This window comes from Oreochromis niloticus, unplaced genomic scaffold (assembly GCF_001858045.2).
Source record: "Oreochromis niloticus isolate F11D_XX unplaced genomic scaffold, O_niloticus_UMD_NMBU tig00002544_pilon, whole genome shotgun sequence".
Classification (NCBI taxonomy): domain Eukaryota; kingdom Metazoa; phylum Chordata; class Actinopteri; order Cichliformes; family Cichlidae; genus Oreochromis; species Oreochromis niloticus.
The window spans coordinates 1-13,016 of NW_020327661.1; the positions used below are offsets into that span (position 1 = coordinate 1).

The window sequence follows — 13,016 nt, forward strand, 5'->3', positions numbered from 1 at the left end:
CCGAAAACGGAGATTATTTAAAACTCCTTTTATGCCTTTATGTGTGGACGAGGAATACAGAGTTCGTCACGCAACGTCAAAGGTATGTGCCTCTTTTCACGTCACGCTGTGCGCCACGTTATTGTTTACATGAGATGAATTGCAGAATGGGAGATAGAGACAAAATACTGTTAATCTGACTATGCAGGTTTTACACGCTTACATATACACACGCAGTTACTGTCCCTCCATTAGAAAGGCAGAGGCGTCACGGTGTAATTATTTTACGTGTAGTTGTTTTTTTTCCTGTGTAATAATATTCAACATTGCTGTCAATACATTTTTCAAAAAAATGCCTCTCTGTGCAAAATGGGTTCAAAAACATAAACAGCTGTGGGATACTGTTTGTCCGTGATTGAACAGGGGGAACAAATTACGGCAGGATCAGCCTGATATTATTTGTATCCCACTGTAATTTACTGCATAAAGAGCAACATGTCCAAAATGTCAGGAGTAGTTAGTTATTACAAGAAGTGTTTGTGAACTAAAAATCAAGAATGTGGGATCCTGTTTGTCCGTGATTTGAGAGCCCAGCGCTGCTCCCGACGCAGGAAACTAATTTTGCAGGGGAGACCTACCTTGGCACCTGTGCAGGTGAAGCCAAAGGGAAGATATGCTTCACCATATTTTCTAGTCTTTGGCTTGGAAGGAAGTTGATTTGGAAACATATTTGGCGATGCTTCATCTCCTGCTTTGCGTTTATGTGGAGCCCGTGTCCACAGTGTCCAAGCGCTCTTTTTTTTTTTTTTTTTCCCTTTCATACCGCGCCCCCCTGCAATGGCTCTACGCCCCCCCTAGGGGGCGGGCCCCACACTTTGGGAACCTCTGCTGTAGAGTGTGTGAGAAATGTGAATGAGGCTGTTGAAGATCTGATGATAGCAAATAAAACCAGGCTGCAGAGACTTTGAGTTTGTTTAGAAACAGAGAGAGAGAAAAGAAAGACATGAATGTCAACGCTAATAAATAGGGATGTACCGATACTGGGATCAGTTATCAGGGCCAATACTGTAAAATGTGTGTGTACTCATAATTGTAAAGGTTAACCGATACCAACTTATTTCATGAGTCAGAGGGTGGCTTGTCATTTCAGTTGTAATTTTTAGATTGGCTGCTGGGGCACATGTCACGCTGAACAGGAACAGGGTTAGGCAAGTGAGACTGGCGGCTCCAGATAAAAAACAAACAAACTGGAGGCTGCTGTAGCTACGCTAAGCAAAATGTCGGCAGTGTGGACTTACTTCATAATATGTGAAGATGACAGAAGCAAGGCCGAGTGCAAATTGTGTACTGGTAAGGTTTTAGATTAGATTAGATAAAACTTTATTAATCCCTCAGGTGGGTTCCTCTGGGAAATTCGGTTTCCAATAGCACAGCACTGATAGAAGTTACAGAATGTGAGCGGAAATATACCAAATATACACATATATAAATACAGAGACATATATAAATACAGAGACATATATAAATACAGAGCATACAAAGGGATAAACAGAATAAATAGGAATAAGAATACAAGGGAATTGCACATTTCAAGTATTGAAGTCTATTGCACTGTTGGATATTAACAAAATCTATTGCACAGTGAAAAGGAACTACAGCTCAGTTGTTCCCCCCTCTGTCCTCCTGTCTCCCCTCCAGAGAGGAGTTAAACAGTCTGATGGCGTGTGGGACAAAGGACTTTTTAAGTCTGCTGGTTCTTGTCTTTGGGAGAAGCAACCTGTCACTGAACAGACTCCTCTGGTTGTTTATGGTTCCTCACTGTGCCTTTTCCCTTGTCCAGTGTGAGTGGGCTCTATGTAGGAGATACAGGATGGCATCCTCCACTCCGACATCCGCCTTGTATGCAAACTGTAGTGGGTCCTGGGCATGTTGTACCCACTACAGTTTGCATACAGGGCGGATGTCGGAGTGGAGGATGCCGTCCTGTACAGGGGACAGGTAAATAGGAGAGTACATCGTTCAATACAAGCGATTTAATAAAACATCTGAGAACACATCATGTGCTGGAATACACCAAGTTTACTAAGGCTAACGCAAAACCAGAACAGCCAACTTTAACTCAGGTTTTGGAAAAGTGACGAAAATGTCAAGAGAAAATCCACGAGCAGTTAAATAACAGAGGCTCTGACTCATTTTATCGCTCTGGATGACCAGCCGCTGTCGGTCGTGGAAAATGTAGGATTTCGCCGTCTTCTCGGCATACTCGAGCCGCGATATGAGATTCCCAGCCGCCCATACATCACGGACATAATGATGCCAAAACCTTTTGAAGAGTAAAAAAAACACATGCATAACCACATGCAGGAAGTTTCAGGCTTCAGTTCAGTACAGACATTTGGACAAGCAATGTGTCCCTGATGTCACTCCTCAGTTTAACGGCGCAGTGGATTGATGAGGAGTTTGTTCGTCATCAAGTCCACTACATGCAAAGTCGTTCAGGGGCTCGCACACAAGCCAAACCATCGCAGCTGCTTCGATAGCATGCTTCAGACCTGGGATATACTGAAGATGTCGTGCTCCGGACAACGCAAGAAATATGATTAATGCCATGAGTGATGCTGAGCTGCCCAGCCTACCTTGTACTGCTCACACTCTCCAGCTGGTTGTTCATGAGGTCCCGTCTCGAGTACATATCAACCAATCTGCGAAGCGGCACCAGCAAGACGTTCAGACCCGCTGTAACGGCACTGGATAGTCATTGATTGGGCAGAAACGGGCTCTGGAAATATTCGTGTCTGAATATGGACTCCCTGATATGCTCATGGCTCACCAGTGGACACTACTGAAGAAGGTGATATCTGTTCTGGGTCCATTCAAGGACTTAATTCGAAAAGTCAGCTCTTCAGATGCCATGGCTGCAGACGTCATTCCACCAGTCGCTGTGCCCCACAGATTTCTAACAAGGGAGACTGATGAGGACCATGTGATCAAAGCAATGAAGGGAACCTTGGCTGCAGCTGTCAGGATGCGGTTCATTAATGTTATGTGGATCTGAAAGCTGGAGACAGTGCCAAATAGTTCACTTTTATTTTGTTTGGATATAATATGGACATTCTGCAATAATTTAACAGAATTCAATTCAATTTGATTTATACAGTGTTAAATCACAACAACAGTCGCCTCAAGGCACTTTATAGGGAGACCCTACAATAATAAATACAGAGAAAAACCCAACAATCATTTGACCCCTCTGAGCAAGCACTGTGGCGACAGTGGGAAGGAAAAACTCCCTTTTAACAGGAAGAAACCTCTGTCAGAACCAGGCTCAGGGAGGGGCGGGGCCATCTGCTGCGACCGGTTGGGGTGAAAGAAGGAAAACAGGATAAAGACATGCTGTGGAAGAGAGACAGAGATTAATAACAGATATGATTCGATGCAGAGAGGTCTATTAACACATAGTGAGTGAGAAAGGTGACTGGAAAGGAAAAACTCAATGCATCATGGGAATCCCGGCAGCCTACGTCTATTGCAGCATAACTAAGGGAGGATTCAGGGTCACCTGGTCCAGCCCTAACTATATGCTTTAGCAAAAAGGAAAGTTTTAAGCCTAATCTTGAAAGTAGAGATAGTGTCTGTCTCCCGAATCCAAACTGGAAGCTGGTTCCACAGAAGAGGGGCCTGAAAACTGAAGGCTCTGCCTCCCATTCTACTTTTAAATACTCTAGGAACAACAAGTAGGCCTGCAGAGCGAGAGCGAAGTGCTCTAATAGGGTGATATGGTACTACAAGGTCATTAAGATAAGATGGGGCCTGATTATTTAAGACCTTGTATGTGAGGAGCAGGACCAAACAACTACCCAAGCAAACATAACTCATCTAAACAGGAAATGACCAAAGTTTTACTGAGCAGAAGATGATCATCAGTGACGCTGTCTTTAAAACACTCTTGTTTGAAATGTACGACTTTAATGTGAAACATTCAGAGTTTTTTCTCTTGTTGTGTTTGTTTGAAGCTGCTTCCTGTTGGCTTCAGCTGTTTGGAGTTTCCATTTTCTAAACTTCTACATTCTGAACCTTCTTCAGCTCTGAACAGATGATGAAACACTGAATGATTTCAAGCTCACACTTTGTCTAATAAACTTGCATCTTTCATTCTTTATACAGATTGGAGCACTGTGGTTTGTCAGAGATCAGCTGTGATTATCTGGCAGCAGCGCTGAAGTCCAACCCCTCCCATCTGAGAGAGCTGGACCTGAGCTGGAACAACTACCTGCAGGATTCAGGAGTGAAGCATCTGTGTGGTTTCCTGGAGAGTCCAGGATGTGGACTTGAAACTCTGAGGTCAGTCAGCATGTTTTAGTTGTGCTGAGATGAATATGATGTGAAAGTTGTGCTGACACTAAACTGCAGACATCAGGCTGATATTATACTGATCCACACTGAGGATCTTCATGGTAAAGTCTGTTTTCTTCTTCTCTGGTTTAGTCCATTGACTGCAGCAGGACAATGTTCACATTTCAAACAGTGATACTCAACGTATGGCCCGCGGCCCACACGCGGCCTGCCCACCTTTCCTAATTCAGAGAGAGGGACCCTGATTAACTGTGTAGCTTCTTCCTCATGGTTCTAAGTATCAGACACAACAATGAATAATCCACAGCTGACTCTCTTTAGCAGGTCAAAGGTCACGGCACACAGCAATCTGTGAAACAGTTTGGAGCAGGAATTATTGCACATTTACAAACTGACACTGCTGCACGGCATGCTGGTAATGCTAGCTGGTCAGGTATGGGTGTGCTAACGGCTGTGAGGCTCCGTGGCTGCAGAACACTGAAGAAGAGAAAAGAGGCGGAGATGAAGCAGAAGTTTAGCTCCAGAGAGGAGCTGTCACTGTGTGGGTGGAGCTGAGCTCCGCCCACACAGTGTCAGTGAAGCAGGTGAAGAGTAATAAATAAAGACTTTAACAGCAGACAGGATTTGATAAGCTGATGTAGAAACATGTAGAATGATGGTGGCAGCTACAGAAACAGGTCCATACAGACTGAAGCGTGTCTACTTTGCATCTTCCATATTTGATACTGAAGTTTCCAGAAGAGCAAACATCAAACATGCCTCCAAACATGTGACGAGTCAGACTGACATCATTTCTACAGAGAACAGTGTGAGCTCTCAGCAGGTCACTTCAATAAGAAGGACAAACAGTGCAGCAGGAATGATGAAACCCACTAACAGTCTGATATCCTGTGTTCCTGTTGTTCTACAGCATCATCGTTAATGCTGCTCCACCACCATCACTGCAGCTGACCAATCAGCTTCTGTCACGTCATGTGACACTCTGTGACTCAGACTGGAGAAATGCTAAATGGCTAACCTGAAGCTAACCTGAGAAACAGTCAAGTACTGATGATTCCTACAAAGTGTGTGTGTTCAGTATGAGATGAGTTTGGTAGTACTGTGTGTGCACAGATGGACTCCACAGGAGATCTCCTTTATGAAGAAACTGTGAAAGTTTGTCCAACAGTGGGAAACATCTCAGTGATTATCTGTGAAGCAGAAGCTGAACATAATAATAGAAGAAAAGGAAAATAATGATCCAAATCCTGCTCTGAGTTTAAACATCACTATCAGACAGTAAAGGCTTCCAAAGACTGCTCACCTCTCACACTTAGTTAAAGATGCTCGTGCTGTCCATAGATCAGCTGACCTGGTGGGTCTCCATGATCAGCTTTGTTTATTGGAGATAAAGACTGAGCCCTTTAGAGCTTCATTTATTTTAACTGAGCAGAAGATGATCATCAGTGACGCTGTCTTTAAAATACACTTGTTTGAAATGTACGACTTTAATGTGAAACATTCAGAGTTTTTTCTCTTGTTGTGTTTGTTTGAAGCTGCTTCCTGTTGGCTTCAGCTGTTTGGAGTTCCATTTCTAAACTTCTACATTCTGAACCTTCTTCAGCTCTGAACAGATGATGAAACACTGAATGATTCCAAGCTCACACTTTGTCTAATAAACTTACATCTTTCATTCTTTATACAGATTGAAGGAATGTGGTTTGTCAAAGATCAGCTGTGATTATCTGGCAGCAGCGCTGAAGTCCAACCCCTCCCATCTGAGAGAGCTGGACCTGAGTAGTGACTCCCACTATTTCTTAAACAACAACTACCTGCAGGATTCAGGAGTGAAGCATCTGTGTGGTTTCCTGGAGAGTCCAGGATGTAAACTTGAAACTCTGAGGTCAGTCAGCATGTTTTAGTTGTGCTGAGATGAATATGATGTGAAAGTTGTGCTGACACTAAACTGCAGACATCAGGCTGATATTATACTGATCCACACTGAGGATCTTCATGGTAAAGTCTGTTTTCTTCTTCTCTGGTTTAGTCCATTGACTGCAGCAGAACAATGTTCACATTTCAAACAGTGATACTCAACGTATGGCCCGCGGCCCACATGCGGCCTGCCCACCTTTCCTAATTCAGAGAGAGTGGACCCTGATTAACTGTGTAGCTTCTTCCTCATGGTTCTAAGTATCAGACACAACAATGAATAATCCACAGCTGACTCTCTTTAGCAGGTCAAAGGTCACGGCACACAGCAGACAGTCAGAAATCTTCTAACTCTGATCATTTATCAGTTGTGACACTGTGAGACTTGATCAGAGGTGTGATCATCACAGCAGAGGCCTTTGTGTCAAAGTCACTGAGGATCAAACAGAAACACATGAAGCAGATTTTGCTGTTCTGGCTTTTTATAGCAGATAACCTTCAAAATATTCTGCAGTCGATCAAAAACTGAAGCAAACCATGAATCAACATGTGAACATGAGCTGATGCTGCTGAAGTGAAGCAAAGTTACAGAGGTTTGATTTAGGGATGGACCGATCAGATATACAGTATCGGTCTGATCCTGACCTAAATTACTGGATCGGATATCAGGGAGAAATAAAAACTGTAATCTGATCCATTAAATATCACCAAAGCACCTCACAAACCTGCGACATGGTGTAACCAGGGTAGTGACCTCAGCACGTGGGAGCAGTACGTGTCACATGATAGAGCGGCTGTGGTGTGCCAGATGTTGGCAGTGTGGAGTTACTTCACACTGAAAGCATCTGGAGCCTCGCTACGTGCTGCCAAAGCGGCCTCTCCGAGCAAGCTGTCCCAGAGAAGTAAAGCTAGTGTGTAAGTTCATCTGTGAATCTTGGTAAAGCATTCCTACGTTAAGCTTAACAGCCGATATATGGAGCTCAGACGTCTGTGTGCTGTCATTGCTGAGTCTGACCGAACGATGGACAGACTCAAGTTTGACTTTGAAACAAACTGTGTTGTTAAACAGTTTCATGGTTCAAAGCAAAACAATGAAAAACACTTACGTTTGTATAGAAATGAAACAAATTGATTGTGAGGTTAAATGTGATAGAAACAGCTCACACTGACATCCATCCTGTTTAAACATGAGTGTCATGAAGCCTGTTTGCATTTATTTGCACTGCTTTCCACTCTGGATGTTCTTTCTGTTCAGCTGTGAGTATAAAACGCTCCATTCTACAACCTGTTTGTTTTAGTTGTTCAATAGAAACATTATTTTGTGCTGATGTTGCACTTCTTTTTTTCACAACCAAAGAGTTTTTGAAAGCTGGATAAAACTGCATTTAAATGACTTTTTGAATATTACTTTAAATACAAAGTTCAGTAAAGTCTAATGTTTTGGGGCAGTGTGTTTTTGCAAACAGGTATAACAGAACAGCTTTAGTGTTTAGATTTTTAAAACTTGAGTATGAACTTATACAAAATGCAGCAAGATATTAAAAAAAAGTTTGATTATAAAATCGAGTATATGAGATTCATATCGATGTCGGACATAAAAAGTGGCATCGTTCCATCTCTGCTTTTATTACAGACACAGCTCAGTGTTTTCCAATTTGGTATCATTTTAAAAAGTTTACATTTCTTCAGTGTTGAACAGCAGACATTAGATTTTCCTGTCAGAGGTCATTTTTGAAAAAATGAGGTGCGTAATATTAAAGAGAATAATGCAGAAAACAGAGATTTGAGATGTGAACCTGTTCTTGGAGAACACTGAGAGCGAGCGAGCTGTGCAGGCAGTAACAGCCAAAGTCAGAGAGAATTAATTTATTTATCAAACGTGAAGCAGAGTTTGGATCTTCTTTTGCTGCTGGTTCACTCAGTTTTGGTTGGAGACAGATGAAACCTGCAGCTTCAGGATCTGTGAGCTGTCCACTTTCAGCCCCGACGGCGTGTCCGTGTACGTGCCGTCGAGTGAACGATCCACGCTCTGTGTTTCCATCTTTGTGTGTTTAGCTGCTCTCATTTACTGTTTTAGCTGTTTGCTGCTGGTTGAAATAGTTTGTGAGCTTTAACCTGAGATTCTGGAGTTTGATTGGAATTTCCAATAAAGGATCCACAGAGTTTGGTGACAATAATGACAGTAGATGTTTGTGTGATGGAAGCAAATGAGTGTGTGATGTTCTTTCAGTGTTGCCCTTTGTAGACGCTCCCTGAGCACTGGTCTCACAGCCAGCTGCACATAGAGACCAGTGTTGTTAGTCCAGGTCAGAAAATGACTTGTTGGAATGAAAATGAGCTTGTAGTTTGTCTGCTTTAATCATGTGACTGGAAAAAGGTGTTGGACTTCAAATATGTCCATTTCTTTCACACTTCACCTTTAAAAGTGAAGCCATGTGGTTCCTGGAAGGAAAAACACGACTTTTTCAAGTCTTTGTCCTGTTTTTATGAGAAATGTACGACTTTAATGTGAAACATTCAGAGTTTTTTCTCTTGTTGTGTTTGTTTGAAGCTGCTTCCTGTTGGCTTCAGCTGTTTGGAGTTTCCATTTTCTAAATCAGCATACCTTATTAATCCTTTGGGAAATTATGTGGGTTACAGTTGCTCCAGTACAGTAACATTTTCAAAAACAAACTAGACTATTTATCAATAAAATATGTTAAGATATGAGGAATAGCACAATATATACAACTCACCAAGTAATAAATATTCAGAGTTGACAGATGTGATTATAAATAAATATCAAGTATATTGACAAGAATATTACAGAGTAAACAGAGTGTGTGCAAAAAGGGTGTAACTATTGCAGTGTGTACAGTGTGTTAGATGGAGGAGTTGTACAGGGAGACGGCCACAGGCAGCAATTATTTCCTGTGTCGCTCTGAGCTGCTTTTTGATAATCTCAGTCTCTCACTGAACGTGCTCCTGTGAGTAACCTCAAACAATAGAGACAACTCTGGCCCTTCCTGTAAAACGCTGTGGTGTTTTTAACCCAGTCCAGTTTATTGTCTATGTTTACTCCAAGGTATTTATAGTCATCCACAATGTCCACATTGACCCCGTGGATTGAAACAGGGGTTAAGGGTTTCCTGGTCTTCCTAAAATACAGAATCAACTCCTTGGTCTTTGTTAGGTCTGTGCTTGCAGGCCCTGCTGGTTCAGAGACTCATCACCGTGAACAAAGCAAGACAAACAGCGGCGATCGATCCATTTCAACTTGCAAGGGAAGCCTGGTCGACTCTTGGACCTGAGACCTCCTCACCTTATCCCAGACACTTCAAAGAAACCTCTGAAGCCTTTTTATTCTGTGAACACAAGCACCACCCATTGTAACACCCATATGGTCATAAAAGTTAAAGGCAGTGTGTGTGTGTGTGTGTGTGGGTGTGGGTGTGTGTGACTTCCTGGTTACAACCATTTTAACAACATCCCTGGTCATAAAAAGGGTCATCTCACCCCACCCCCGTATACGGTTTAACCCCTTTAACAGTCCACCATATACAAACACAGGTGAGCCCATAAATGGCAGGAAGCAAACATTCCTTACCAAATAAGGAAACCAGAACCTTACATAGAATGTCTGCAGTTAAACACTATAACCTCCTCCACCATTCTACGTGTAGGGGAGGAGAATAGAAACAGAAGAATGTCTCTGTTCATGCAGTTTAAACAAGGTCCACAACTTAAAGCGCAATAATGACAACATTTAACAATTCACTCTAACAGTCTTTGCCACGTTGAGCTGCAGATGATTCTTCTCACACCACATGACAAAGGAGTCGACCACAGCCCGGTACTCTGACTCATCACCCCTGCTGATGCATCCAACCACCGCAGAGTCATCAGAAAATTTCTGAAGATGGAGGTCTCTGTGCAGTGGCTGAAGTCTGTGGTGTAGAGGGTGAAAAGGAAGGAGGAGAGGACGGTCCCCTGTGGTGCCCCTGTGTTGCTGATCACCTTGTCAGACACACAATGTGGAAGACGTACATATTGTGGTCTTCCTGTCAGGTAATCAACAATCCAGGACACCAGAGAAGCATCCAGAAGCATCACTGAGTGTTTCCCAGTCGGTCACCCTGTAGTTCCGCTAAGGCCTCCTCTGACCACCGCCTAATGCTTCTGTCCTACCAAGTGGGGGGAGGGAGGAGGAGCTGTATGCATCCTTGACATTAGCATACAGTAGGTCTAAAATTTTCTCTCCCCTGGTGGGACGGTCCACATATTGTCTGAATGTTGTTAGTGTATTGTCCAGTGATACATGGTTGAAGTCACCCGAGATCACAATAAAGGCACTCGGGTGCTGAGACTGTAACCGGGCTATGGCAGAGTGAATACTGTCACATGCAGCTGTGAGGTTAGCAGAGGGAGGAACATAAACAGCCACCAAGATGACATGAGTAAATTCCCTGGGTAAATAATACGGCCTGAGTCCTACAGGACACAGTTCAGTGTCCGAGCAACAAATCCTTTCTTTGATTGTTATGTTGGCAGGGTGACACCACCGGTTGTTAACAAAAACAGCAAGCCCACCTCCTTTCCGCTTACCGCTAGTGATGGTGTCCCTGTCCACCCGAACAGTGTGGAAGTCTTCCACAGACGCGTTAGTGTTGGGAATGTCCCGGTACATCCATGATTCGGTGAAACACATCAAGCTAAACTCCCGGTATTCCCTCTGACTCCGTACCGGTGCTGAGAGCTCGTCGATTTTATTTGATAACGATCGCACATTTCCCATTACGATAGACGGCAGACACGGTTTGTACATCCTCCTCACTTCGAGCCTCTACTGTCTCACTGTCTCCTTCCTTCTCCTCTTCTGTCCCCCACCTCTGCATCTGCGTCCAGGATGTGTTTTCCTCCAGATTTCAGCTGGTACATCTGTGGATGTGACCAATGCGCCAGCCGGCATCAGGGCGATCAGCTAAACTTCTACATTCTGAACCTTCTTCAGCTCTGAACAGATGATGAAACACTGAATGATTCCAAGCTCACACTTTGTCTAATAAACTTACATCTTTCATTCTTTATACAGATTGAAGGACTGTGGTTTGTCAGAGATCAGCTGTGATTATCTGGCAGCAGCACTGAAGTCCAACCCCTCCCATCTGAGAGAGCTGGACCTGAGCAGGAACTACCTGAAGGATCCAGATGTGAAGCAGCTGTCTGATCTTAAGGAGAGTCCAGACTACAGACTGGAGACTCTGGAGTAAGTAGAGTGTTGGAGTGAGTGGGTGGTGCTGTCAGCAGTGTTGTACTAAACACAGTCAGCATGAAACAAAGATCCAGTGTTTCCTGTAAAGCTGCAGCTTCTCAGTGAAGCTGTGAGAGGAGAATGGTGACAGGCTTCAGGATTGGACACAAACACTTCCTGTTTCTGCCTTTTTGTCACCTTTATGGTCACCATAGTAACGGCTGACACGCTGTGATCAAACACTGTCAACAGCCAATCAGCTCTCTGAACAAAGCAGCACGCAGACCAATGACTGCATTCATTTCCAAGTTTAAAGCAGTGAAGAACACAGTCTGTAGGTGAGGAAGAATTTAGTGAGAGCAGATGTTTGGATGGAACAGCTGGAACCGTCCATCTGGATTGTTGGGCTTGTTGTTGGGGTTCCTACAGAGCTCAGAGTGGACACACCAAGGTTATTCTAATGAATGAAAGTCCAAACTCAAACTAGGAGGGAAAAACATTTTCATCAACTTCAATAAAAAATCCAAAGATTAGAAAAAGTGAAGCAACAATGAGTCCTAGTACAGTCCCAGCACTGAAGTCCCTGCTGCTCTTTATACTGGATGTGCTGCATCACTGACTGACAGCTGATGAAGAGTCTCTGGAAACACTCGTTTATCTCCTCTGCTCTTCCTCCTTCTCTCTGCAGGAGGAGGTGATGATGGTAAACAGGACGGTGTGTGCTGAGAGAGGAGGAGCTGTGTCCTGATGATCCAGAGAGGTTGAAGCAGCAGCAGCTTGTGTGTAGAGGCGCCGTGACTGGGAGGTGGAGTGGAGAGGAGAGCTTCATCAGAGAACAGCTCCACTGTCAGACACAATGTAGAGTCCAGCATCATCCCTGTGTGTCCCTCTGGATCTGACAGAGGATCATCAGTGGATCTGGACTGCTCTGCTGCTGCGCTGTCCTTCTGCAGTCTCTGCACAGTCTCTGTCTGACTCTGTAAATATTTTACAACTTGTTGTAATTACAGAACATTAATATTATATTCAAACATGTGATCTTATCTTTATTTCTGAATCTTTACCAAATAAAGAAAAAACAAACTAACAAACAGAAATTGTCGTGTCCTTTTTCACCACATCTATGAATCTTTTCTGTGTTTTCCTCTTTTCCTCCTTCCTGGCAGCTCCATATTCATCATTCTTTGTCCAGTATATCTGAACATGTCCAAAGCATCTGAGCCTCATGTTACCCGTTTGTGTGAGTTACGCCTGTCAGTGCATTGTGTTCTGGTGGATAAATAAGGGGCAGGAGACAGCGCTGGATCTCTGCGTTCTTTACTGTCAATTTCTGCAACATCTGCAATATATAGAAATCCAAAACTGTGAGCTGTGTGTGTTGTGCATCTCCTCGGCCACCTCTCCTCCAGCCATGCTGGAAGGAGCTGTGCGTTTCACAGTTTTATCGACTCTACAATAATATAACAAATTAAATGCAATGTTCTAAAATATCAACTTAAACACTTCAAAGTCAATAAAAAGCTTAAAACAAAACAAATAATAT

At 43.4% G+C, this 13,016-nt stretch overlaps 1 long non-coding RNA gene across 2 annotated transcripts; it reads left to right on the forward strand.

The window, feature by feature from the left end:
• The first annotated feature begins 4,281 nt into the window (after nucleotides 1–4,281).
• Nucleotides 4,282–12,181, forward strand: LOC109200925 (uncharacterized). Of its 2 annotated transcripts, XR_003217815.1 has the most exons (4): nucleotides 4,282–4,320; nucleotides 6,017–6,214; nucleotides 11,315–11,488; nucleotides 12,162–12,181. It is a non-coding gene; the product is annotated as an uncharacterized LOC109200925 (long non-coding RNA). The 2 variants fall into 2 exon arrangements; XR_003217814.1 differs by lacking the exons at nucleotides 4,282–4,320; nucleotides 6,017–6,214 and having other exon boundaries at nucleotides 10,199–11,488.
• The last annotated feature ends 835 nt before the right edge of the window (nucleotides 12,182–13,016 follow it).